This window comes from Myotis daubentonii, chromosome X (assembly GCF_963259705.1).
Source record: "Myotis daubentonii chromosome X, mMyoDau2.1, whole genome shotgun sequence".
Classification (NCBI taxonomy): Eukaryota; Metazoa; Chordata; class Mammalia; order Chiroptera; family Vespertilionidae; genus Myotis; species Myotis daubentonii.
Window position 1 is genome coordinate 72,315,716 of NC_081861.1, and position 10,111 is coordinate 72,325,826.

At 36.0% G+C, this 10,111-nt stretch overlaps 1 pseudogene; it reads left to right on the forward strand.

The window, feature by feature from the left end:
* The first annotated feature begins 414 nt into the window (after nucleotides 1-414).
* On the forward strand, nucleotides 415-1,457 carry LOC132224985 (mitotic spindle assembly checkpoint protein MAD2B-like; annotated as a pseudogene).
* The last annotated feature ends 8,654 nt before the right edge of the window (nucleotides 1,458-10,111 follow it).

Genomic DNA, 10,111 nt, shown 5'->3' on the forward strand with positions numbered 1-10,111 from the left:
ATGTGAAACCTGTAGAATTGTATTAAACAGTGACACCCCGATAATTTTTTTTTAAAGGAAAAATAAATAAATAAGGGTCAGATTGGATTTTCCCCAACATCTGGCACAATAAAATAAATTTTCTGTAGAAGAAAACATTTTTTTAAATGCTTCAAAGAATGTTAACAGATACTATTCCAGTGTACATGAGTTTGTGAACCATAGTAATCACACAAGAATAAAAATATTTGGATTGAGCTGGAGGCGCCAGTGGTCGCGTCCGTGGTTCCCAGCCCAGGGCCGAGCAGCAACCGGTGAACCTAGGCTGGAGCAGGTGCCGCAGGAGGGAGAAGGGCGGGACTCCCTCCGGGGAGGGACCCCCGGGCGGGGGTGGAGTCTCCTTCCAGCCCTTCTTCTCCTCCAGCAGTGCGCTTTCTGCTCCCGGCCCTGTGCCTCTGGCCTCTGTGGCCCTTCTGGCCTTTCCTACCCCAGAGACAGCGGGTGGGTGGCCAGGGAACAGGCTAATTGCGGTGCAGCTGATGCCCCCGAGGTGGCGGGAAGGATGACTACGCTCACGCGACAGGACCTCAACTTTGGCCAAGTGGTGGCAGAGGTGCTGTGCGAGTTCCTGGAGGTGGCCTTGCACCTGATCCTCTAGGTGCGCGAGGTCTACCCGGTGGGCATCTTCCAAAAGCGGAAGAAGGACAACGTGCCTGTCCAGATGTCCTGCCACCCGGAGTTGAACCAGTATATCCAGGACATGCTGCACTGTGTCAAGCCGCTCCTGGAGAAGAATTATGTGGAGAAAGTGGTGGTGGTAATTTTAGACAAAGAGCATCACCCAGTGGAGAAATTCGTCTTTGAAATCACCCAGCCTCCACTGCTGCCCATCAGCTCAGACTCCCTGTTGTCTCACGTGGAGCAGCTGCTCTGAGCTTTCATCCTGAAGATCAGCGTGTGTGGTGCTGTCCTGGACCACAACCCCCCAGGCTGCACCTTCACAGTTTTGGTGCACACGAGGGAAGCTGCCACTCCCAACATGGAGAAGATCCAGGTCATCAAGGATTTCCCCTGGATCCTGGCAGATGAGCAGGATGTCCACATGCATGGCCCCCGGCTGATACCCCTAAAAACCATGACATCAGACATTTTAAAGATGCAGCTCTATGTGGAAGAACGAGCTCATAAAAACAGCTGAGGGTGTGTCTGCCCCCATGGATGCCACAACTATCAGACTTTGGGGGCCCCCAGCCTCGGGCAGTGCTGCAGGGCCACCCTGCTTCCAAATGTTCTTATTACCTCTGTTTGGACTGCCCATCCTCCAGCCCGGAGCTGCTCAGGTCTGGTTGCCTTCAGGGAGGAATGGCCCCCAGGAGGGCAGGAAGGTGCTGGGATCTCAATTTCTCAGCCTCCTGGGGTTCAGCCAGTCAACAATGTCTGTCTCAAATACTGTGCTGTGAGTTTCAATAAAGGGCCCCAAGGGCTGAAATAAAAAAGAATAAAAATATTTGAGTAAAACTTCTGATTATTCTTATTATACTCCTATAATGTTTATCATTCTGATTATGTTGAAGCTAGAGCTCTTTCTAAAGTCCTTGCTTCAATAATCAGCTCACCAAAGTTTGATGATTGGGTAATAGCCCAAATCTATTCCTACTAATGCTTTATGCATCCAGATGATTTTCATGTCAAAATTTATGTGGAGGCTATACAATAAGGGCTCTTTAAATTCACTCATATAATTATTTCCACAGGAGATACATTTGTACTTGAAGGAAAAGTTTCAGTGTTTATGACATCAATGTACAGTAATTACTCTCTTATTACGACTCAGTTTGAAACAGGGTCCGGCCCACTTATCCAGGAATTTCTGCCCTTTGAAAGATTTGTTTCCGGAATTGCCCTGCTATTTACTACCATTCAGACTTGTTTTCACAACCCATGTCAGTTAACCTGGAAAGTTTTCAGTAATTTGGAAGAGTTTTTAATTATGTTGAAAGACTAGTTTTTTCTTCATGAGGCCTTTGTTCTTATTACAGAAGTTAATTTTTCTTACCTAGAGAAAACCCAAACAGCAAATATAACAGATATTTGCTATACACCTGTTGAGAATAAAAATTGGTAAAACCAGAAAAACAATTTGACAAACATCTAAAAATATCTGAATCATTTATTTTTTGCTAATATTTTATTGGAAGTATTTGAAATGCAGCTAAGTATTTAATTGTAACATATTTACTACACTGATATTTATGACAAAATATAAAACGTTATGTTATATTCATAATTTGGAATACAATTAGCTTATAAAAACTTTTAAAGAATTTTCAATGACATGAGAACATTAATATTAAAATATTTATCAAGTAAAAAATCAGAATATAAATCTGCTTTAAAATATAATCTTAATTATGGATTTTGGCTCATGAGTCATTAGGATTTTGGGGTACATTTATTTATTAATTTCTCTATAAGGGTAATGTATTAAATTTTAATAAAAATTAATTTGAAATATTAAAGGCAAGTATTTTGGATAATTTACATTAGTTTTGAAAATAGGTTACTGCTCAGATACATTTTATGGTCTTGATTATGCTATGAGTTTATCCTTTGAGATGTTCTAAATCCATGCTTAAAAAAACATTATAAAAGGGCCTATATTAAACTGGAGTTGAAAAACAAGGAAAACATAAATTTACAGATTCTGCTGCAATATTCAACACATGCATATTTTGAACTGAATTCCAGAAGCAGCCATGATCTAATCTATTGTAGTACATAGTATGTAATTAAATCTCTCACACTAGGATATATAATAATGACATCAAATTAGTCTTATACTGAAAACACTCATTTACTAAAAATAATTATTAATCTAGTAGTAGAAGTTTCTACAAAAACAAATTATGCTATTTCAAAAATAAAATAAAAAAAGGTGTCTAAGGCAGTCATTCTCCTTCTAGTTGCCAAATAGAATCACCAGGGAGATTTATTTTAAATATATATATATATATATATATATATATATATATATATATCATATATATAAATATATATGTAATACATATATTGATTTCAGAGATAACGGGAAAGGGAAAGCAGAAAGAGAGAGAGAGAGAGAGAGAGACATCAATGACGAGGGAGAATCATTGATTGGCTTCCTTCTGCATGCCCCCTACTAGGGATCCAGCCCACAACCAGGGCATGTACTCTTTTTTCAAATTTATGAACATTAAATATGTGATATTTTGATCATGGGTTATATTTCTACAAAGAAACAATATTCTATTACAGTAATTTCTCCATGCATTAACAATGGAAAAAAAATTTTAGGCCAATAGATTTTGGATTCTTTTGTTTAGTGAGAAAGGATCTATGATCTTTCTTTTATTATGTTTTCTCTGATGAATGAAAAGCTTATACACTGGAGAGCATTATGCTAAGTGAAATAAGCCAGTCAATGAAGGAAAAATACCACATGATCTCACTCATTCACGGATAATAGAGACCATTATAAACTTTTGAAGAATAATAGATACAGAGGCAGAGCTGCCTCAAACAGATTGTCAAACTGCAGCGGGAAGGCCGGGGAGGGTTGGGGGGCAGGAGGGAGGGGGGTAAGAGATCAACCAAAGGACTTGTATGCATGCATATAAGCATAACCAATGGACATAAGACACCGGGGGATAGGGGAGGCTAGGGGACTGTCTAGGGCGGGGGGAAAAAAAGGACACATATGTAATACCCTTTGTAATACTTTAAGCAATAAAAAAAGAAAAGCTTATACAAAAAAAGAGTAATTTGTTAACTATATTGAAACTGTTAAGAATGGCTCAAGTGATATAAATGTCTAACTACTATGCCTAAATGTCTAACTACTATACCAAAAACTAAAATAAAATAAATACTGAATGTAAACTATAATTGAAAAATTTATAAAAAGGAAAACAAACAATGGTACAAGTAAAATCTTTTTTTAATTTTATTTTATTTTGATTAATTAAATCTTTATTGCTCAGATTACATTTGTTCCTCTTTTTTCCCCCTATAACTCCCCTCCACCCAGCTCCCACCCCACCCTCCTCCTTCACTCCCCACCCACTGTCCTCATCCATAGGTGCAAGATTTTAGTCCATTCTCTTCCCGCATCCCCCTCACCCCTTTCTCCCCCAAGAATAGTCAGTCCACTCCCTTTCTATGCCCCTGATTCTATTATAATCACCAGTTCATTCTGTTCATCAGATTATTCACTTGATTTTCAGATTCACTTGTTGATGGATGTGTATTTGTTGTTTATAATTTGTATCTTTACCTTTTTCTTCTTCTTCCTCTTCTTAAAGGATACCTTTCAGCATTTCATATAATACTGGTTTGGTGGTGATGAACTCCTTTAGCTTTTCCTTATCTGTGAAGCTCTTTATCTGACCTTCAATTCTGAATGATAGCTTTTCTAGATAAAGTAATCTTGGTTGTAGGTTCTTGATATCCATCACTTTGAATATTTCTTGCCATTCCCTTCTGGCCTGCAAAGTTTCTGTTGAGAAATCAGCTGACAGTCATATGGGTATTCCCTTGTAGGTAACTGAGTTTCTTTCTCTTGCTGCTTTTAAGATTCTCTCTTTGTCTTTTGCTCTTGGCATTTTAATTATGATGTTTCTTGGTGTGGTCTTCTTTGGATTCCTTTTGTTTGGGGTTCTCTGTGCTTCCTGGACTTGTAAGTCTATTTCTTTCACCAGGTAGGGGAAATTTTCTGTCATTATTCCTTCAAATAGGTTTTAAATATCTTGCTCTCTCTCTTCTCCTGGCACCACTATAATTCTGATGTTGGTATGCTTGAAGCTGTCCCAGAGGCTCCTTACATTATCTTCATATTTTTGAATTCTTTTTTCATTTTGCTTTTCCAGTTGGGTGTTTTTTGCTTCTTCGCATTTCAAATCTTTGACTTGATTCTTGCGATCCTCTAGTCTGCTGTTGGGAGTCTGTATAATATTCTTTATTTCAGTCAGTGTATGCTTAATTTCTAGTTGGTCCTTTATCATAAACTCGAGGGTCTCATTAGATTTCTTGTAGGTCTCATTAAGTTTATCGGCAGTTTCCTTCAGCCCGCGAGCCTCTGTACCTTAGTATTTTACTTTTGCACTGCGCCTCCTCTGAGTCTTGGTATGCTTTTCTCTTTCCTTCTAGTTGTAGAATTTCCATTCAGCAAGCCTTCCTGTGGTTCTGGATGATGTCTGTTCTATCTTTTAGTTGTATTTTTGAAGTGGTTCTTCGAGGCAGCAAACTCCGGTGTTTACCTATGCCGCCATCTTGGTTTCTCTCAAGTTAATTCTTAATGTAAATAAATAAATTCATAGAAATGAATTCTTTTGAGCTGTATATTTGGATGTGAAATATTTTGGGGGGGCATTAAAATAATATATCTAGAAAAAATACATATATTTTACTGATTTTTTACGGAGAGGAAGAGAGATGGATAGAGAGTTAGAAACATTGATCAGCTGCCTCTTGCACACCTCCCACTGGGTATATGCCCACAACCAAGGTACATGCCCTTGGCCGAATTGAACCTGGGACCTTTCAGTCCGCAGGCTGACGCTCTATCCACTGAGCCAAACCGGTTAGAGCAGGGCATGTGCTCTTGACCTAAATAGAACCTGGGTCTCTTCAGTCTGCAGGCTGATTTTCTATCCACTGAGCCAAACTAGCTAGGGCAGGAGATTCACTTTTAAAATACTTCGGTCTTACCCTCACATATTCTGTGTTAGTTAATCCAGGGGCAAGGACATGGCATCAAGTATTTTAAAACTCTGCTTTCTCACCAGGCTTATTTTAATGTGTAGACAGAATTGAGAACCACTAGTCTAGAATTTCTGACTCCCCTTAATTGGATTTTGTTCCTGCTTGTAAAAAATAAAATGAGGCCCAAATTTAAAGCTGCCAGAAATTACTAGTAAACAATTAGGATTGCCTCTGATTTATCAACATTTGTTGTTGTAGTCTCTATACTGTAGTCTTTTTTTTTTAACAAGTAGGTGAACTAATTTTTTGGAAAATTTTTTCTGAGGGGGAAGAGTGAATGGGTAATGTGACCTTGACAGAAATGAAGAGTAAATTTCAAAATTTTCTTTTAAAGATGATTAATGAGTTTAATGAAAATTATTTCTATGGGTTAGATATAAATATATAATCAGATTTCTAGATATTAACTTGCAACTTATTTTAGATATGATTCATTTAATTTCTGCTTAGTTTTGAATGATTGAAAGCAATGTACAGAGGAATGATATTCTTGATTCAAAGAATCTTAGAAGGTATTAATAAATATCTTCTAGTAAAATGTTATAAATCACTTGAACAAGTTGGGTAGATGCATAAATTGTCTACTAAGTTACTTGAAATTTAAGTTAAGTTACTTTTCTAAAACAAAAATATGAAGAACCTAAGCTGTCTTTAAACTTTTACAAATCAACAGTAACAGTTAAATTTTTCACCTTGAATCTTAGAGGGAAAAATAATTCAGTGCCTGTCTCATCATATTATGTACAAATAAAATAGTTTAAAAACCATGCTCTGTCAGCTTTGTATAAACATTGTGTTTTGTCAAAATGCAAGATGACAAACCGAGCATAGGAATGCAGGGTATCAGGAATACGGGTCACTTATTTGGCATTAAAGTCTATTTTACATCCTGTAACAAAAAAAAGTACAAAAGAAAAACTGAATAGAATTCTATTATCATGAGAGAGAAAACATAAATAATAACCAAATTTAGATTATTCTAAATTGCTATCCAGGGACCAGTTACCGCAATCCTCATTCCAAGGAACCTGTTAAAAATAGGTAATACAAACGCCCATTCCCAGAAAAATCTAATTTAACAGAGCTAAGAAACTGGTATTTGTAATCCATTCACCAGTTGAGCATGCTGGTATGCAGTAAGGCTGGAGAAACCCTGAAATCTAAATGTTATCTCTAATATAGGCATGTCTTCTGAAAAATAAGATAGCAAAAAATTAATTATCTATAATATCAATATAAAATTGCTAAGTAATATCATGATTAGGTACTAGATTTTGTCAAATGATTTTATTCTTCACTTGACATGATCAATTTTTATTCTGTAGGTGGTTATTAAGGTAAAACACATTAATTGATTTTTTATAATAAAAAAATTATTGTTTGTCATAATTCTATAAGTGAGAGAGTTGATTAATTTAAGGACTCAAAGATGTAATCAAAGATCCAGGTCATGCCCTAACCAGGTTCGATTCTGGTCAAGAGTATGTACCTTGGTTGCGGGCACATCCCCAGTAGGGAGTGTGCAGGAGGCAGCTGATTGATGTTTCTCTCTCATTGATATTTCTAACTCTCTATCCCTCTCTCTTCCTCTCTGTAAAAAATCAATAAAATATATATTTTTAAAAAGATCCAGGTTAATTCTTCTGTTCTGTGTTATCTCATTTTGTTCCCAGGCTCAGACCTTCATGGCCTCAAGATGGATGCCAGAGCTCATTGTGTTTAAAGTAGCAAAGAGGAAAAGATTGCTTGTATCTTTCTCCTGTTCCATTGGAAGGTGATGAGAAAGCTCCCATTGGACAATGTTGCTTCACATGCTTATTCTAGCATTGATAAGGGAATTATGATGGGTAATCTTTTGTGTCAACTTGACTAGGTCTAGGCCACAGTATTTAAACATTTGGCCAAATAAGTCTGGATGTTGTGGTGAAAATATTTTTAGATGAAATGAACATTTGATTCAGTAGACACTGAGTAAAGCAGATTACTCTCCATATGGATGGCCTAATTTAATCATTAGGAGGACTTAAGAAAAAAGACTGACATGCAGGGGAAGAGGAATTTAGGCAGGAGCTTGTCTTCAGACACAAACTGCAAGATGGACTTTTCCCCCCTAGATTTCCAGCATGTCAGCATACCCTGCAGATTTACAATTTACTATTCTCCACAAATGTGTGAGCAAATTTTGTTAAACTTTGCCTATATTTAATTATTTATTTAAAAATAATAAGTATAAGGTAATATGTTATACCTGAAATGTTATTTTTATGGAAAAAATTTTTAACCAAATGTATTGAGGTATAACTGATATATAACATCCTGTAAGTTTAAGGTATAAAACATGATGTTTTAGTACAAAATGATTACCAACGTAGGGTTAATTAACACCTCTATCACTTCGCATAATTACCATTTCTATTTTGTGGTGAAAACTTTTAAGATCTACTCTCTTAGCAACTTTCAAGTATATAAATATGTTATTATTAACTGTAGTTGTCATACTGTTCATTAGTTCGCAATGACTTACTCATCTTATAACTGAAAGTTTGTACCTTTAATGGAAATCTCATTTCCCTCTCTCCAGCCCCTGGAAAACACCATTCTACTCTTGGTTCCTATGAGTATGACTTTTTTAGATTTGACATACAATTACATCATGCAGTATTTGTCTTTCTTTTTCTGATTTATTTCTATTAGCATAATGCCTTCAAGGTCCACCCATGTTGTTCCAAATGTCAGATTGCCTTCTTTCTCATGACTAAATAATATTTCATTTTGTGTATATGTACATCTCACATCTTCTTGTCCATAGATGGACACTTATGTTGTTTCCATATTTTGACTTTCAAGAGTAATGCTGCAATAAATATTTGATACAGATATTTCTTCAAAATGCTGATTTCATTTCCTTGGTTATATAGGCAGAAGTGAGATTGCTGGATCATATGGTAATTCTACTTTCAATTTTTTGAAGACTCTCCATAGTTTTTTTTATAGTGGCTGTACCTATTTACATTCCCAAGAATAATTCTTGTGCAAGGGTTTCTATTTACCAGCATTCTCACAACACTTGGTATCTTTTATATTTTTTTTCTTTTGATAAAAACCATTGTAACAGATGTTAGGTGATAACACATTGTGGATTTGATTTTCATTTCCTTGATGTTTATTGATACTGTGCATCTTTTCATGTACCTATTGGCCATTTGAATGCTTTTTTTTTTTTTTGAAAAAAAGTGTTTATTCAGTGTCTGCCCATTTTAATAAGTTTTTTTTACTATTGAGTTGTATGTGTTGCATATATGTTTTGAATATTAATCTCTTATCAGATATATGATTTGTAAATATTTTCTCCCCTTCCACAGGTTGTCTTTTTATTTTGTTATTTTTTTTTATTTTGCTGTGCAGAAGCATTTTAGTTTTATCATGGTTCCTCTTATTTATTTTGTCTTTTGTTGCTTCTACTTTAGGTGTCATTAACTTTCTGTCCCCTTACCCCTCTGTTCTCCTTCTGGTACGTCAATATTCACATATTGTTTATTTTAATATTATCCTGTAGATCACAAAGCCTTTCTTCATTTACTTAAAATATACTTAATTGTTTGCATACATTTAAACAGATATATTTGTCTTCTTAGACTCTTAGCCTTTTATCATATAACAAAATATGTATTGATAATATTAAATATTGTTAGCTTTACATCATAGTAATTAAATTATAGGATATCAGGAGAACAGTGAACATTACACATGATCTATACATACTTTTATGGAGAAAGGATTAGTGCAGTTTGGATTTTACACAGGATAGTTCCATTACCATATTCAGAATCATAATTTTATTATTGTCTTTATTCAGAGATTAAGTATTGTTTAAGGAGATATATATGGGTGCCAAGCTGACAAGAGGTGGACTTGTGATGGTGGTTCACTTTATGTATCAACTTAAGCTGCAATATTAACTTCCCCCAAGTCTCCAGCATATCAGTTTTCCCTGCAGATATTGGACTTGCCATGCTCCAAAATGATTTTAAATCTCTCCTCTCTCTCTCTCTCTCTCTCTCTCTCTCTCTCTCTCTCTCTCTCTCTCTCTCTCCACACGCTTGCGCGCGCACACACACACACACACATTCACACACTCACACATACATCCTACTTATTCTGTTTCTCTGCAGAACCCTGAGTACTAGGGGAATAAAATACCATGATCAGCCTAGATTAACCACAATTTATTACTGGGATGGTAAAGGGCCCAATGTTTATGAAACACATGGCCATGTAATACCTGAGCAAATGATAAATATTTATTAGCAAAGAAAAATACGGTGGAACATAT